General features: G+C 36.4%; 1 long non-coding RNA gene across 1 annotated transcript; it reads left to right on the top strand.

Annotated features, from left to right (window-relative positions):
* The first annotated feature begins 405 nt into the window (after positions 1–405).
* On the top strand, positions 406–1,751 carry LOC130464319 (uncharacterized). Its single transcript, XR_008924698.1, has 2 exons — positions 406–534; positions 1,498–1,751. It is a non-coding gene; the product is annotated as an uncharacterized lncRNA (long non-coding RNA).
* The last annotated feature ends 16,442 nt before the right edge of the window (positions 1,752–18,193 follow it).

Raw genomic sequence — 18,193 nt, 5'->3', positions numbered from 1 at the left:
ATTATGTAATTTATGTTTTATTGAATTAAATGTTTAGTTTTTATTATTCAATTATGAATTTCAGATTTATATATTTTACATAATTGAATTATTAAATTTCAGATTACATAATTTGATTGAAACGGGAATTTGAATTATTTAAAGCACGAATTGTAATTTTAATAGTTTTGAAATCATGGTAGGATGATTATAAGTTATTAAAGTTATTATTTTTATGATTTCAAACATGTTAGTTATGTTTTGGAGTAGTTTGAAATTAGTTATATTGCTGAAAATTTAAAGTATAATGTTTGCAAAGAGTTTTCAACGAATTTCAATCACTAATTCAATAATTATGATGCTAGGAAATCAAAGGTTTAAGTTTTGATATTGGGGAATGTTCTAAATATGTTTAGGATGCATCTAGAATGCTTTGTTATGGTTGCCAATGATTAGGAATTGATTTGGGTACGTTTCTTGATTATTTTAGGCGGAGAATTCTTTGTGGGTGACTTTTGAATTCGTTAAAGTGGCCTATCAGTTTGTTTACACAAGGTACGTACATACCGTGTGCTTGGATGTGTGTTGTATTGAGAATATGATGAATATATTTATGAACTTGTTTATGTTGGAATTTCATGTTCAATGTCGTTGAATTAATGCGTTGAGCATAGAACTTTATTTATAAGAATTGAATCATGTTAGCATGGAATATTGATGCAAGCATGTTGGTTTTGTGGAACTTTATATTATTTAATATTGGTTTAGATCTTTATTGATTGTTGTTCCTCTTTAGATTTTCACTACTTTATAAGGGCCGAGGACCTTGTTTGGTAGTTGAACCTTATACCTAATAAAAGTTTTTAAATATGGATAAAGGAAGGATTAAAGTAGTTGGAATTGGCTCTTGGTTGAATGTTGTGATCACTGGTTTAATTCAAAGATAAAAGAAGTTGTGTTTACTTGTTGAATATAATATTTATGTTTGATGGGTCATAACCAAGTATTAAAAGTTAAGTCATGTAAAGTGAAAATGAGAAGCAATAGCTTTAGACTGTGCACGTCTAAAGTGACGGACAATCAGGAGTTGGGGTCATGGGTAGCCTATGGCTTTTTCTGGGGCCGGATTGATCACCGGTTCTATTTTTATTTAAAAAGTCCCTCGATATCGCAGGTCATTGGGGTTTACGGAGTCGCGCCCGTACCTCGTCTTCCTTAGTGAAGAAGAAGAAGTTTCTAGTAGACAACTCAGTCCATTGACTATTTCAATTAAAATAATGTTAATGATACAAAGGTCTAGTTCAGTCAAATATAGTCTTCCAGTCAATATATCTTGATTATCCTTGCTTATGTTTTATTTAGTACCATGTTAGGACTGTTCGTTTAATAGAATCATGTTAGGATTATTATTGATTTAGTATGTAGTCCTCAGCTTTGCTGATTACGTGCTTTTGCTTGTGCATGTTGATCATGGCTATGCCTTATTGATCCTGTGATGACCCAATCTTTGGTGAGCAGTCTCTAAGGATCAATAAGCATTGTCCATCTGCAGGTTTGAAGATGTTGCATCATTGGGATCGGGAATAGAGAGCTTGTATTTAGTTTTGATTTGCTAAGTTAACTTGGGTTTGTTTAATTGGACTTTAAACTTGTTAGTTGATCTTATTTTCGTTGATTGGTTTTGGGATTAACTATGTAATCGATTATTTATAAACCTAAAGTTAGTTTTATGTTTTCCGCTGCAAAATTCTGAATAAGCCGTTACGTTTTCACACGGGCGATAATGCCTTGATAATTCTCTACGTTTTATATTAAAATAAGAGAATTGTCGGGGTGTTACAAAGTGGTATCTAGAAGCTAAGGTTTTACTTTAATAAATTTTTAGGCGCCTAACTATCTAGTTATTTAAAATAAATTTCTTAAAAATCGAGATTCTACGTATTATAGTGTTCAAAAATTGGTACCTTTTTTTTGGGGGGCCGATTTCCTTTTATCTTGTTTGAAAGTATACGATATTCCTTATTTACGTTCGAAATCAAATTATTTTTCCAAGTTAAAGTGATACTTTCGACATTTTTATTTTTCTTATTATTTATTATTCAAACAAATACATAAAAATAATATGAATACATTTTTTTTTTTTTTTTAAAAAAAAGGAGTCCAAATTTTTTTTTAAGTTGTTTCAAGAGTTAGAATTCGTTAATTAGGAAATATAAATATTTTCGAATTAATAACTTTATTCTCGAATTTATTCGCTACGCATTTTCTTAACTTATTTCATTTTATTTATTTTATATTTTTATTTATGTTATTATTCTATGTTATAATTTTATTATATTTTCGTTCTTTTATTTCGTTATATAAATGATTCTAATGCTTTAGTTTATGAGAGATGGGTAGTATAAGAAGGGCATATAAGATAGAATTATATGTGCATTAATAGCTAGTCAATGATAAGAAATTGCCATAACCCAAGAAACCATTACCTCAACCCTTGTTCTTGAACTTGTTATTAACTACAAACCACGTACGACCATTGACACGCGCGTCATACCCATTATTTCCAAAACCTGCTCTTACATCACCATTAGCATAATGACCATATAACTTGTTCGAATACATCCTGTTTATATACCCTTGAGCCGTCCCCATGCTATTCATTGGCCTTGGTCGATGTAATCCTCGTGCTTGACTAATACCTATACAACTCATTCAACCCATCTTTCAAGCCGTCTTGAGTCACGAATAAAAAAAAAAAAAAAAGACAAATGAAAAGTACATTCTACACTTAACGTAAAAAAATAAATAAATAACAAAATAAAAAAAACTTTGCAAAGCGCACAAAAAAAAGAGAAAAGAAGCATTTAAAAAAGGAAAAGAAGCATTTAGCGCACAAAAAAGATTCGCAAATATTTGGCACGAAACGAAAAGGAGCAGCACAAAAAGACAGCCCAGAACACGCTTCAACGCCCAGACCTGGGCGCCGAAAATAATACCGCCCAGCCCTGGGCGCCGTTCTTGCTTCCAACTCCCAATTCCTAAAAGTGTTCGTATATTTTCCTATATACATGCGGAAGAATACGAACACTTGGGGGGTAGAAGATCGTATAAAATACGCAAAATACGCGCGCTCCAAAATTTTTGTACACTTATTTCACCCTTTTTTCAAACATTACGAGTCCACTCCAACGTACTTGTTTAAAATCGGCATTCTAAGAAACCATTTTCTGGCTAAGAACTACGCAAGACCTGATTCCAAATTAAATCAATTTAAGGCGGATACGTAGGCAATCCATGATTCGGTCCAACCAATTTGCAAAAATATTAAAGCCTATAGAATAACAAGAATAAAAATAGAGTCCCTTATTGAAATTTAATTACTTGCAATCCAAGTCGAAAGAAAAATTTAAGTCAAAAAAAGAATCCAAGTCATCAAGATGCCAAAACGAGCACACATCGAAAAATAATAAGGGCACGTACCCTTGCCAGAAGGAGCACTCACACTCCTAGGCACTTAGCCAAGACTCAAAAGATCGCTTTGCCTCAATTGAATTTGGGCTAGCGCAAGCGTCCATGACCTCTAAAGTACTCGACTTGACCCTCCCTAAAGCGAACTAACTCACTTAAAGGCCTTCTTTCACCACCAGACATAGTCGCTCACTTAAAGACCTTCTTTCACCCTAGACACAGTCATAATCGCCAACAAGTAGTAAAGGCAGTAATCTTACAATAAAGAGGATTGTTCTACGGCATCGCCCCATCGTTCTTCCGAACTCAGGGCACCCGTTCATGATAAATCAAATGCTTGCAAATCCCCTTTCAAAAAAATCAGACATTGTCAATAGGACTTGGCACTTAACCAAGGCTCACCCTTCTCAGACATATGACACGGGAATCTAAAATCGAAATCAGAAAGCATCATTAATGAGAAGACATAACAGCAACTGGGGGCTAAAAATTGAAATGAAAGAGCTAGGGAAAGAACTAAGTATACCTTGACCTTTTGTGCAGACATACACCAAGTAAATCTAAGTCAATTTGAAAGCGGTTTATATTCCTGCAATTCTGGAAAAGATGGCCCTAAAAGCCTAAAGCATGTGCCACACGGGCACAAGTAATACCTTGACGCCTGCACCCTGGCTTCCAGCAAATTCTTAGACATCATTCCAAAAATCGTAACAGTATTTTGATTCACTCATGTAATCCTGTACGAACCCTTCTATAAGTCAACTTACTTAGGACACCTCTGATTGTACACAGTAGGACTCGGACTTCAAATAATTTTCAAGGACTTCTTCGAACATAATAAAGTGTCGTTGGTTTAAGCTAAGCATGTGTTTATCTCGATGTTGCAAGTAAGTCAAAAAGATTTCTAAATATGATTATGGGTAAAGAAAGGCACCTAGCTTTTGGTCAAGGCATACTTCAACATGTGACTACCTTGACCATGACAATGTCGCACAATACAACATTTACAAGAGAAGTAGCAAATCACTACTCGAACGTACCTCGCACTAAACGAGTCTGGTTCAAACTATTCATGATCCATGTCACCATGAATGCATAAAAACGTATGCCAAGCATTATAGCACCAAGCCAATCCCGTAGCTACAATTGGGGGCTTGAGAAAAACACTCTAAAAATGGTCGAAATGACGATTTTATCGCAAATTCTCGACGCTAATGCTATACATACATCATAGGGGCACAATCCTAAGGTTTGATCGTGTAAAACGAACCTTAGAATGGCTACAACCCCACCCAAATTCTAAGCACTACTTAGAATATATAAAGTCACCCTGCTAACAAGGGTAACTGAAATCGCGAGTCACCAAAACTCCGACCAAACCACTGCACATAACGCTCGCCCTACAAGCGCCCGTTACACAGTCTACGTCGTTCCAAAGCAAAAGCAAAAGAAAAATCAAGGATAAAAAAATAAAAACTGTCAAATTATACCCAGAAATTATTTTCAACGCCCAGAGCTGGGCGCCGATATCTTTAACGCCCCAGCCTGGGCGCTGAATCTCTCTGCTTGCCAAATTTTTCCCAGGCGTAAAAACAAGAAAGAAACATCTATTAATCCCCGCATCGAACGAAGTAATAAGCCGTGCACACCCACGCAGAAGGTGCTACACTTGTTCGAGTACCTGAACGAGGCGTGATGAAGTACTCCAATGCAAAAAATAATAATGATATCGCAACACCTTGAGGAATGTTCTAAGACACGCTGTTAGGCCACACAAGCCTACGTCGCACCATAAGTTCAACCATCCCACGATACAAGTCTAAAAAAAAAGAGTAAGGCATATTGTGTTAGGTTATGATACATATGAATAATCATAAATCATGCGGAAAAACCATAAAGCCAGGAAACATATTATTTACACATAATCATATAGCACAATTTAGATGCATACACTTTGTAGCGTGCCCTCACTAGATGCGCCCGAGCCGAACAAGAACAAGTCTTTAGGACTCCAAGTGTCGTCCCTCCGTAGACAGTCTACAGCACGTCCGGATCCGCCTTAAGCTTGACCAACTAGAATCGCCCTTAAGGTTACTAGGATTTTCGGCTATTTGGGTTGCAAGTGTTTGGCTGATTTTTGCTTGAAAATCTTACCTTTTGAATACTTCAAATCTCGATATAAATATGTGACCCTAGGCACCTATTTATAGAGTTTATGGAAAGGAATTATAATCCTACTAGGATATGGATTTATTAATTAGAATCCTATTAGAACTCTAAATAATAAATTTGATCTTTTAGGATTAGGATTTAATCAATGCACGAATTCCGATAGGATTAGGATTCGTTACGAACACGAGCGTCGCACGACCACGAGGGAAGCACGCACCGCGCAGGCCTTGCGGCCCACACGCATGAGCGCTGCCTCGCAGCCCACGAGCACGCTCAGCGCGCGCGCCAGCAGCCTTGTTGGGCCTGGCCTTGCGCTGGGCCTGGCGAGGCTTGTGGCCTTCGTGTTGGGCGCTCGGCTTGCTGGGCGTGGGCTTGGCTTCGTGTTGGGCCTTCGCCTAGCAAGCCTCGTCCGATGCTAATTCGTACGATGCGCTTCCGATTAAATTCCCGGTTCCGGAATTCATTTCCGATACGAACAATATTTAATATTTCCGATTCCGGAATGAATTTCCGTTCCGAACAAATATTTAATATTTCCGTTTCCGGAATTATTTTCCGATTCCGATAATATTTCCGATTCTGACAATATTTCCGTTTCCGGCAATATTTCCGATTCCGGCAATATTTCCATTTCCGATAATATTTTCCGATACGTACCATGTTTCCGTTTCCGGCAACATCTACGACTTGGATAATATTTATATTTCCGATACGATCCATATTTCCGTTTCCGGCAATATCATCGTTTCCGGAGTATTCATTTCTTGCTTGTGACGATCTCAGCTCCCACTGAAACCAAAATCCGCCGATTCCGAATATCCATAGATGGAGTATTTAATTCCATTAAATACTTGATCCGTTTACGTACTATTTGTGTGACCCTACGGGTTCAGTCAAGAGTAAGCTATGGATTAATATAATTAATTCCACTTGAACTGAAGCGGCCTCTAGCTAGGCATTCAGCTCACTTGATCTCACTGAATTATTAACTTGTTAATTAATACTGAACCGCATTTATTAGACTTAATATTATATGCATACTTGGACCAAGGGCACTATTTCCTTCAGTCTCCCACTTGTCCTTAGGGGCATGTGTGCATTACCTAATTCCTTTGTCGCTCGATGCTTGCTCTTGAACATAAGGTAAGAGTTATCATCCTTATTATGTCCAGAGGTGTTTCTCGGTTTCAGAGTTCAACTGATCAAATAAACAGATATCCTATGATTCATCCGAGCACGGCCATGCATTTCACAGTTTCTAGCTCTCCGAGTGGCCTTGTACAACTTTTAAGCATCTCATCCCGATTTATGGGAGGACAATCCCTATCTTGCGATCTTGAGATTAGACTTCGTTTGATAGGTGCTTACCTAAGCGTTGCCTTTATAGCCTCCTTTTACGGTGCGACGGTTGGTCAACGTCAAAGTAACCAGTTCTCAAACAAGTAATCTCAAATCACTCAGGTATTGAGGATTTAGTGTCTAATAACTTTAATGAAATTTACTTATGACAGATTTTCATCTCTTACAGTAAAGTTTCATAGGTCTGTCCGATACTAGTCTTCCCAAAGTAAGTATCTATGCAAATGATTGCGACATTGCCATGTCCACATAGTTCAAGAAACAGAACTACTAGTCATCTTGCATTCTAGTCGTCTAACGTTTTCTATGCGTCCATCTTTATAGAAAACTCCGACCAGGGACCATTTTCAACTTTTGACATTCAAGTTCACTTGATAGACATTTCTTAGTCACGGGACTGGTCCTGACAGTCTATCTTGAATATATCGTCAAATTGAAGGGACTCATCATTTAATACTAAACCAAGATTAAATGGAATATGAAAATACATTTCATATATGATAAATGTTCAACCCCATTGTTTTAGAACCATGGGCCTCAAACCCATCTTTAAAACAGTTCATGGAATTCAAAGATATGCTTGATTTCCAGTGCTAAAAAGTGAGTGTTGCTTCTCACTTGTTGCATAGGTTTAGTTATCATGCTTTGCTAATCTTAATATCCTTTTCATCGAATGTTCTTCGAGATATGATGATAAGATCTTTTGAGTATGTTTATTTTGTGATCTAGTCTTTCTTGCTACATTAGTGGTTCTACGCATTTTGCAATGAAGAACCATTAAGTCAACAGACAAGGGATCTTCCCAAGTTCAATGAAGAACTCATTAATACAAACAACTTGTTTTATTGCTTCTTAGGCAATAAGTACTTTTACTTCAACTGTTTAGGTTGCTAGTGATGCTTTGTTTTGATTTACTTATCCAAGCAGTTCACAGATATGTGGAAGACTTTCCAGCTATATCTTAGAACATAGAAATTAATATTTAATTTCCCACGCAACAACTCATGGTTTCCAATCCATGTTGCCATTTCAAAACACGATGCTCTATAGCTCGTCCTTGCCAATGGTTAACTCCAAAGGGTCTTTCTTGATCCTTTGCCAGTGTTTATGCGTGTAGCATCAATATTTAGCATATCTTTATTTCCTTGAATCAAGAACTAATCCTATGTACCTTTTTCAAGTACCATAAGTTTTTCTTGATCTCAATCTAGTTGATCTTTACTTAGATCAATAGAGATTGGTATATGTTCGTCATGCCTAAAGTCATACGATACGTTTTTGGCGATCCTCATATTATATTATACATGATAAATTCTTTTGCAGAATAATTCCCAATTGAATTATATTCATGTAACTTTAGCTCATTCAATTTCAGTAGATACTGAATCCAGCTAAATTCTTTGACATATAATATAGTTTAAGAATCTCATTTAGACTCTTTGATGTTTAACTTAGTAAATGCTTATACATAGTTCAAACATTCATTACTTAGATTTATTCACATGGGTCGAATATCTCCAATGAATTCTTTCGTGTTTGATTTAGTAAATGCCATTACTTAATCCAGAACAATATCATAAGATCTTTGTAAATAGATCTTAATACCGAGTATGTACTAAGTTTCGCCTTGGTCCATCATTGATGAATAATTTCAAATCTAAGTCATTAGCATTTGAATGTTATTTCACAATAGAGAGATATGTGTTTGATACACATAGGACCAATTAAGTTTTACGTACTCCCACTAAACTTCTTATATATCTATAAGAATCATGTACATTTTATGAAACTAAAATACTTATTAGCTTCACTAAAATACAATTCCAATTCCCAATTGCTTGCTTAAATCTGTACTTAGATTTCATAAGCTAGCATTCATTTCAAGCATTATTTGGATCCACAAATCCTATGACATGCCATGTACATAGTTTTCTTCCAACATTTGATTGAGGAATACGTTTTGTCATCCAATTGCCATATGTACCAATATGCAATCATTGCTTGAATTATAGACTTAAGCATTACGATTTTGCATGAGGCTTCAACACAATCCACGCCGTGAATTTGCTTGTAACCTTTAGCAACTAATCTAGCTTTGTGTGTGAACACAATTCTATGTTTGATGGTTTTATCCTTAAAACAAACTTGCAACCAATAGGTGTGAAACTATTCTTGCAAATCAACAAAATTTCAATTTTGTCATCAAAACCTTGAGTATGTTTTATGGCCTCTAACCATTTAAAATATTTGAGTCTATATATGGCCTCTAACCATTTAAGGGAATCTGGGTTTCGTCATAGCTTTCTTACAGGTCACAAACTCATTAATCTATATGATAATAGTTTGACTGCAAGTTGTAGGTTTCTTCACTATCTAATAGAAGAATCGCATAGCTTCAGTGACCTGAACTCCATGTTTCTTCACTATCCAATAGAAGAATATCATAGTTCCAGTGACTTGAACTCTATGCCTACTTGGGTATAGAACATCAAACAAATAGAATATCAATAGCCACTTGAAAGTCCTTTGAATATTCTGTTCTCCTTGAAGCACTTGTAAAGTCTTCTAAGAGATGTCTATTCTTTAAAGCCACTTCTAAAGTCCTCAAGTGTTCGGATTTTCTAAAGAACTTCGAAAAGCCTCCGGAATCTCCGTTTTATGTTTGTTGTTCGCCTCGAAGACTTTCGAGGTCTATTTTCTCCCACTTGTCATTTTGGAAACGAATCTCCAAAAGGACATTATTTCGAGCAAACAAACATTATGTTCTCAAAAAATTCGTGGTAGAAACAATACCCTTGTGTCTCATTTGAATAAATCACAATGAAACGTATATCTATACTTGGGCCTTAGTTTGTTGAATAACCAAACACTAAGCTCCCACTGAGTTCAGGAACTCTTTAGATATATGATGAAAAGATATTCTGAAATTACTTTTCAATAGCTTTGACGAATTTTGGTTTAGTTTGGTGGTAGTTGAGCATTTTGTTTTAGAAATTATAGGAAAAGTCATATGATTCATCATTGATCGAATCAAGTACTAATTGACTTCGATTATTCCAACTTAGATATTCCATATCTTATGGAGCTAGATCGTGAAATTATAACACACAATCATTGATGATCATATTTGGTCTTAAAGTAATCATCGTCATGATCTAACCTAGATCTTTATAATTTCTTGCCAAGGGGATTTTATACTTCTGAATCTTTGAACTAGCCAAACAGATTCAAACTTATATCACATTTGAGTAAGTAAACCTATATTCACTCAAATCTATGTGAAATAATAAAGTCATAAAACCTTTCTTTAGCTTTGAACTCTATCGTCTAGGCGTTCTAACAATAGTTCATATCTTTTGTTACTTTCAACAAGTAAGACTAGCTTGTCTTGAATTGATCTAGAAATCAATCAACTTTCAAAAGTCCATCAAAATAGAGCTTATGAATGTTAACTTGTTGATATGGTCTAAGCAACAATGCCAAAGTTTACTGGAACTCAAATCAAGGGTTTCATTTGAACCTAGTAAAGTTTTTATTGTTAAAGAGTTGTTTGTTTTAATCAAGCATATTGACTCAACCCGTAAATGACCCTTTCATTCAAACAAACAAACAAACATTGTTTTTGTTCTTCTGAATGTGAGTCTTTCTGTGTTTGAAAACAGAATTTTAGGTATGCTGATTGTGGAACAAAATAGCCATTATGTTCCAGCCTTTGAAAGGACTTAAAACAAACTAGATGACCCTACAACTAATGTAGCATTGCCATGCTTCATTTCCCACTTATAGGCCATTAGTGTAGCCTAGCTTCCATTGTTTGGGTTATTACCGAAGTAAGAACCTCAAGCGGTATATGATACCAAGGAAGTTTGATTGCTAGGTCACTTCTCTTTAAACATAAACTTATAGGTAGAAATGGAATCGTAAATTCCTTTCATTTGTTCCTTGTTTTCCTATTTCTTGTACCCTTTCTTATAGTCTTAAGAATTGAATTCTTTAGTGTTGACTTTTATACTTTGTTAGACATGTCCAATGTCACCAACAAGGTTCTTTACCATTTTAATTTATGTTGAATATTCTGTTTCAACTAGATGATCTTACCAGAAGCTTCTAAAGTTCTCTAAGCATCGATCTATTCGACTGTCTAGGGACTAGACTCATTCGAGAATTAAATGGAAAAAGATATTAGGTTGTTAACCATTGGTAAAGTTGAGTGTTTAAACTCAATGCTTTATGATCTCAAAACTACAGTGTATTTTTGAATTCACAAGCACCAATTGGTTTGCCATTCGATTTTGATACTCGAAAACAACCATAAAAGTCGCTATAAGAAACGTACATTTTGAATTACTCATTTTCTCTCATTTCCATGAATCGTTCTTGGATTCATTACCAATCGAGGAAATTTACCGTTACCTTTCTAAAAGGATTTACTGCAATGCAAGATATTTAATTATAAACAATAATTAAAACATACATTGAAGCATGCAAAGTCTAAACAATTATCATGAATAATAACTTGAAATTAAAGCAATCATGCAATTTAAACAAGTTATTGGCATTTTATTCGAATTTATTATTCCGGCAGGTGTGAATAAAATGATTCCAAGACCCTAAAACCATTGAAGAATTAAGCACATTATTTATTTTGACTCAATTCTAAAACATTTTAGGTAAGCAAAAGCCTTTTGCTAATAGTCTAGAAACTACTCTTGGTTGATAGGTACGTCTAAGAACTTATTAGGTAAACCTATCGATTTTGCCACGACATAAAAGGACTCCTTACTTATATCGTTGAGTTTCACCAAAACTAACATGTACTCACAATTATTTGTGTACCTTACCCCTTTAGTATCGATAAGTAACACCTCGCTATGGCGGAAAACTATTACTAAGATCGATGTAAAGGATATCCAAGTGTTATTTTGGCAAGGCACCTTTTAACTCAATTTTTAAGTTTGGAACTTAAGGCTCTTACTATGTTGGTTAGATTTTAAGTGAACTAAAATCCTTAATCATGCAACATAATCAAGCCACAATCTCATGCATATTTAAGACATTTAAAAGCAATAAATAACTTAAAGCATGCATAAGATAAATGTGATCTAGTATAGCCCGACTTCATCTTGAAGCTTCAACTTCAAAGTCCGTCTTAAAATGGACTGGAAACTCCGTCTTGAATTTCACCGTGGGAGGCGCCATTTTCTTCAAGTAGGATAAGCTATAATTAAACTAATTACAACTATTTGATGGTACGCAGACCATATTTGAATTGAAAAACAAATTTGGTTCTTTAGACCAATTACATTCAAATTAATGGTACGCAGACCATATTTTCTATCCTATTTGGGCCATACTAGTCACTTCATAACCTGCAAAACAGTACATATACAATATATATACCATTCATCCATTCATTATCATGAATGGCCCACATAATTGGTTAGTTAAAACACATTGTATGCATCACATAAATATTTGCAGCAATTAATTAAGGGCACCAATAATCTACCAATTATTCAGTCCTTATTAATTCTAATCAAGTTGTTTAACCTTAAAGGATTTGTAGACCTAATCAAGAGGCTATGACTAAAATTGCTCCCACTTAAACCAATAAATTCATATGCTTTACTAATTTTAAACATAAAAATGTATTTCTAGTCTAACCGGAAACATACAAATTTAATTAAAATTTAAAGCTCATATAAATTTATAATTGAATTCACTTATTTAACTTATTTCAGTTGAATATAACGAATTTAAATTAATTCAAGGTTTAATTTTAGTAAAATAATTAGTATAAATTAAAATTTATAATAATTATAATAATCAAAATTAAATCCCGAGAAAACAATTTAAATTATTAATTTTAAAATTAGTTAAAATTACTCGAACTGAAAATCTCAAAATAAAATTTAAAACGCGACAATCGTAACACGACGAGCACTTGGGCTTGCGCCCAAGCCCCGTCGAGTGTTCGTGTAGCAATACGCAAGCAGGCCACATGCAACGCAGCAGTGCAGGCCACGCTGCGCGATCCCACTCGCTCGCCGCGCCTGCTTGCCTCGCGTCTGCTTGCTTGCTGGGCGTGGCAGCGCGCGTTGTGGCGCATCACGCTTGCTGCCCACACGCGTCTGCCCGATGGCTTGCGCCTTGGCCCTTCGCCCTTGCCCACTCGCCCATATGCGCACAGCACTCGACACAGGGCAGCGTGCTGCCTTGTGCTCGTGTGCCATGACTCTTGCTCGTTGCATCGTACAGCATGGGCGACGAGCTCCCTTGCTCGTCGTCGCATGCCCGCACTATACAACACCCCTTAAGGGTAACACGTAGCATCCATTGCTTTGTGCGTGCAAGTTTTATGAGCGAATTGCATAAAAAGTAAAAAAATTTAATTTAAAATTAATGACAAATTAATGAATCATATTAATTTCATTATTTTAGGGCGAAAAATCAAAAATTATTTAATTAATTAATTTCCGATTAACATGGATTCAAATCTAGGTCATAAAAATTTAAAATTTAACATAAATTAACAATTTTTATGGTGGATTTAAATCATTGGTACCTAATTAAATTATTAATTAATTATAAAAAAACAAATCAATTCTAAATTATTCGAATTTCAACAAATTAATCATAATAACAAATTAGGTTGTATAATTAACAAGTCTAGGCATTCATAATTGTTAAACATATACTGTAGGTCAATCAAAAACTCAAGATTTATCAACAAGAATCGCAAATACTTAATTTAACATCTTAAATTTACAAACTTTTGCGTTCGAAAAACTAAAACCTCCGAAAAGTCATAGTTAGGCTTCGAATTTGGGAATTCTGGGTTCGGCCAAAAATAAAAAATTTGTCAAAATTTTAGAACGCCTTTTACATGCGGAATTGACACAAAAATCACTCGATTTGGATGAGTAACGAAGAAACTACCGAAAAACTGCGTACATATAATTAAATAAACGCAATTTGCAATTAATTACGAAAATTAATCACCCCTTTAATTCTTTGCAAATTTTTAAAATTTAACCATGTTCATGCAACTTAGATTATGAAAATAATAAGAGGCTCTGATACCACTGTTAGGTTATGATACATATGAATAATCATAAATCATGCGGAAAAACCATAAAGCCATGAAACATATTATTTACACATAATCATATAGCATAATTTAGATGCATACACTTTGTAGCGTGCCCTCCCTAGATGCGCCCGAACCGAACAAGAACAAGTCTTTAGGACTCCAAGTGTCGTCCCTCCGTAGATAGTCCACAGCACGTCCGGATCCGCCTTAAGCTTGACCAACTAGAATCGCCCTTAAGGTTACTAGGATTTTCGGCTATTTGGGTTGCAAGTGTTCGGCTGATTTTTGCTTGAAAATCTTACCTTTTGAATACTTCAAATCTCGATATAAATATGTGACCCTAGGCACCTATTTATAGAGTTTATGGAAAGGAATTATAATCCTACTAGGATATGGATTTATTAATTAGAATCCTATTAGAACTCTAAATAATAAATTTGATCTTTTAGGATTAGGATTTAATCAATGCACGAATTCCGATAGGATTAGGATTCGTTACGAACACGAGCGTCGCACGACCACGAGGGAAGCACGCACCGCGCAGGCCTTGCGGCCCACACGCATGAGCGCTGCCTCACAGCCCACGAGCACGCTCAGCGCGCGCGCCAGCAGCCTTGTTGGGCCTGGCCTTGCGCTGGGCCTGGCGAGGCTTGTGGCCTTCGTGTTGGGCGCTCGGCTTGCTGGGCGTGGGCCTGGCTTCGTGCTGGGCCTTCGTCTAGCAAGCCTCGTCCGATGCTAATTCGTACGATGCGCTTCCGATTAAATTCCCGGTTCCGGAATTCATTTCCGATACGAACAATATTTAATATTTCCGATTCCGGAATTAATTTCCGTTCCGAACAAATATTTAATATTTCCGTTTCCGGAATTATTTTCCGATTCCGATAATATTTTCGATTCTGACAATATTTCCGTTTCCGGCAATATTTCCGATTCCGGCAATATTTCCATTTCCGATAATATTTTCCGATACGTACCATGTTTCCATTTCCGGCAACATCTACGACTTGGATAATATTTATATTTCCGATACGATCCATATTTCCGTTTCCGGCAATATCATCGTTTCTGGAGTATTCATTTCTTGCTTGTGACGATCTCAGCTCCCACTGAAACCAAAATCCGTCGATTCCGAATATCCATAGATGGAGTATTTAATTCCATTAAATACTTGATCCGTTTACGTACTATTTGTGTGACCCTACGGGTTCAGTCAAGAGTAAGCTGTGGATTAATATAATTAATTCCACTTGAACTGAAGCGGCCTCTAGCTAGGTATTCAGCTCACTTGATCTCACTGAATTATTAACTTGTTAATTAATACTGAACCGCATTTATTAGACTTAATATTATATGCATACTTGGACCAAGGGCACTATTTCTTTCATATTGCACTAATGCGGGCGCGACCAAGAGCATGAGGCAAAGGCTACTTATCGCCCAAATTCAAAATGCAAGCCACACGACTTCTACATTAAGGATTAAAGGTAGCGAAATATTACCTACCACGGAAGGGATAGCTCGCACCTACACGAGCGGAACCCCAAGGCATCTTTCTCGAAAGAACCTACAAAAATCGTACGCCAAAAGGAAGCATCCCAACATGCATACTTGGGGGCTCCAAGCTACGAAACAACCATAGCAAAATAAAAAAATCTCGAAGCAAATGTTTGAACAATCGAAAGGGCACGATGTTTGAGCCCACTTCAAGAATGGGCCTAAACCCTATCAAGATTCTAAGCAAACAATTCAAAATCAGTCATTGCTCAATAAAAATGATTCAAGCAAACTGATTAATGGACCGCATGTTAGGTTATGATTGTTAGGTTATGATACATATGACAATTCATAAATCATGCGGAAAAACCATAAAGCCAGGAAAACATATTATTTACACATAATCATTTAGCATAGTTTAGATGCATACTCTTTGTTGCGTGCCTTCCCTAGCTGCGCCCGAACCGAACAAGAACAAGTCTTTAGGACTCCAAGTGTCGTCCCTCCGTAGATAGTCCACAGCACGTCCGGATCCGCCTTAAGATTGACCAACTAGAATCGCCCTTAAGGTACTATTATTTTCGGCACTTTTAGGCAAATGTGTGACTGAATTTTTCTCTCAAAAACTCACTTTGAATACTTGAATTACTCGTTGTAAATATGTGACCCTAGGCACCTATTTATAGAGTTATGGAAAAGGATTTGGAATCCTATTAGGATACTAATTTATTTAATTATAATCCTACTAGGACTCTAATTAAATAAACTAAATCTTTTAGGATTAGATTTAATCATATGACAAATCCCGGTAGCCTTAGGATTCGAGTAACACACTTCGAGTAATACGCTAGCACCGCACGCAGGCCTTGCGGCCCACGCACAGCGCCACCCCACTCGTCGCAGCCCCGCGCGCGCGCCTAAGCTTCGGCTGGGCCTGGCTTTTGCGCTGGGCCTGGTCGTATGCTTGGCGTGTGGTTGTTGCGCTTGGCTTGCTGGGCGATGGCCCGGCTTCGTGCTGGGCCTTCGTCTGGCAGGCCTCGTCCGATGCTAATTCGTACGTTACGCTTCCGATTAAATTCTCGATTCCGAAATTCATTTTCGATACGAACAATATTTAATATTTTCCGATTCCGGAATTAATTTCCGTTTCGAACAAATATTTAATATTTCCGTTTCCGGAATTATCTTCCGATTCCGATAATATTTCCGATTCTGACAATATTTCCGTTTCGGCAATATTTCCGATTCCGGCAATATTTCCATTTCCGATAATATTTTCCGATACGTACCATGTTTCCGTTTCCGGCAACATCTACGACTTGGATAATATTTATATTTCCGATACGATCCATATTTCCGTTTCCGGCAATATCATCGTTTCCGGAGTATTCATTTCTTGCCTGTGACGATCTCAGCTCCCACTGAAACCAAGATCCGTCGATTCCGAATATCCATAGATGGAGTATTTAATGCCATTAAATACTTGATCCGTTCACGTACTATTTGTGTGACCCTACGGGTTCAGTCAAGAGTAAGTTGTGGATTAATATCATTAATTCCACTTGAACTGAAGCGGCCTCTAGCTAGGCATTCAGCTCACTTGATCTCACTGAATTATTAACTTGTTAATTAATACTGAACCGCATTTATTAGACTTAACATAGAATGCATACTTGGACCAAGGGCATTATTTCCTTCAGTCTCCCACTTGTCCTTAGGGACAAGTGTGCATTTCCTAATTCCTTTGTCGCTCGATGCTTGCTCTTGAACATAAGGTAAGAGTTGTCATCCTTATTATGTCCAGAGGTGTTCCTCGGTTTCAGAGTTCAACTGATCAAATAAACAGATAATCATAGCCTATGATTCATCCGAGCACGGCCATGCATTTCACAGTTTCTAGCTCTCCGAGTGGCCTTGTATAACTTTTAAGCATCTCATCCCGATTTATGGGAGGACAATCCCAATCTTGCGATCTTGAGATTAGACTTTGTTTGATAGGTGATTACCTGAGCGTTGCCTTTATAGCCTCCTTTTACGGTGCGACGGTTGGTCAACGTCAAAGCAACCAGTTCTCAAACAAGTAATCTCAAATCACTCAGGTTTTGAGGATTTAGTGTCTAATAATTTTAATGAAATTTACTTATGACAGATTTTCATCTCTTACAGTAAAGTTTCATAGGTCTTGTCCGATACTAGTCTTCCCAAAGTAAGTATCTATGCAAATGATTATGACATTGCCATGTCCACATAGTTCAAGAAACAGAACTACTAGTCATCTTGCATTCTAGTCGTCTAACGTTTTCTATGCGTCCAATTTTATAGAAAACTCCGACTAGGGACCATTTTCAACCTTTGACATTCAAGTTCACTTGATAGACATTTCTTAGTCACAGGACTGGTCCTGACAGTCTATCTTGAATATATTGTCAAATTGAAGGGACTCATCATTTAATAAACCACAAATTAAATGGAAAAATGAATTCTTTTCATTTATTGTGAATGATTAACCAATAATGTTCTACAAAGATTTAAACTCTAAAACTTTAAAACATTAAACAGGGTCATCAAAGCCATTCTCCAATATGCTTGATTCCCATAGCTGCAGTGTGCGAGTTGTGCTTCGCC

Source organism: Spinacia oleracea, chromosome 6, assembly GCF_020520425.1.
Source record: "Spinacia oleracea cultivar Varoflay chromosome 6, BTI_SOV_V1, whole genome shotgun sequence".
Classification (NCBI taxonomy): domain Eukaryota; kingdom Viridiplantae; phylum Streptophyta; class Magnoliopsida; order Caryophyllales; family Amaranthaceae; genus Spinacia; species Spinacia oleracea.
The sequence above is the reverse complement of the archived record's forward strand: the minus strand, read 5'-3'. Positions and strand labels throughout refer to the sequence as shown.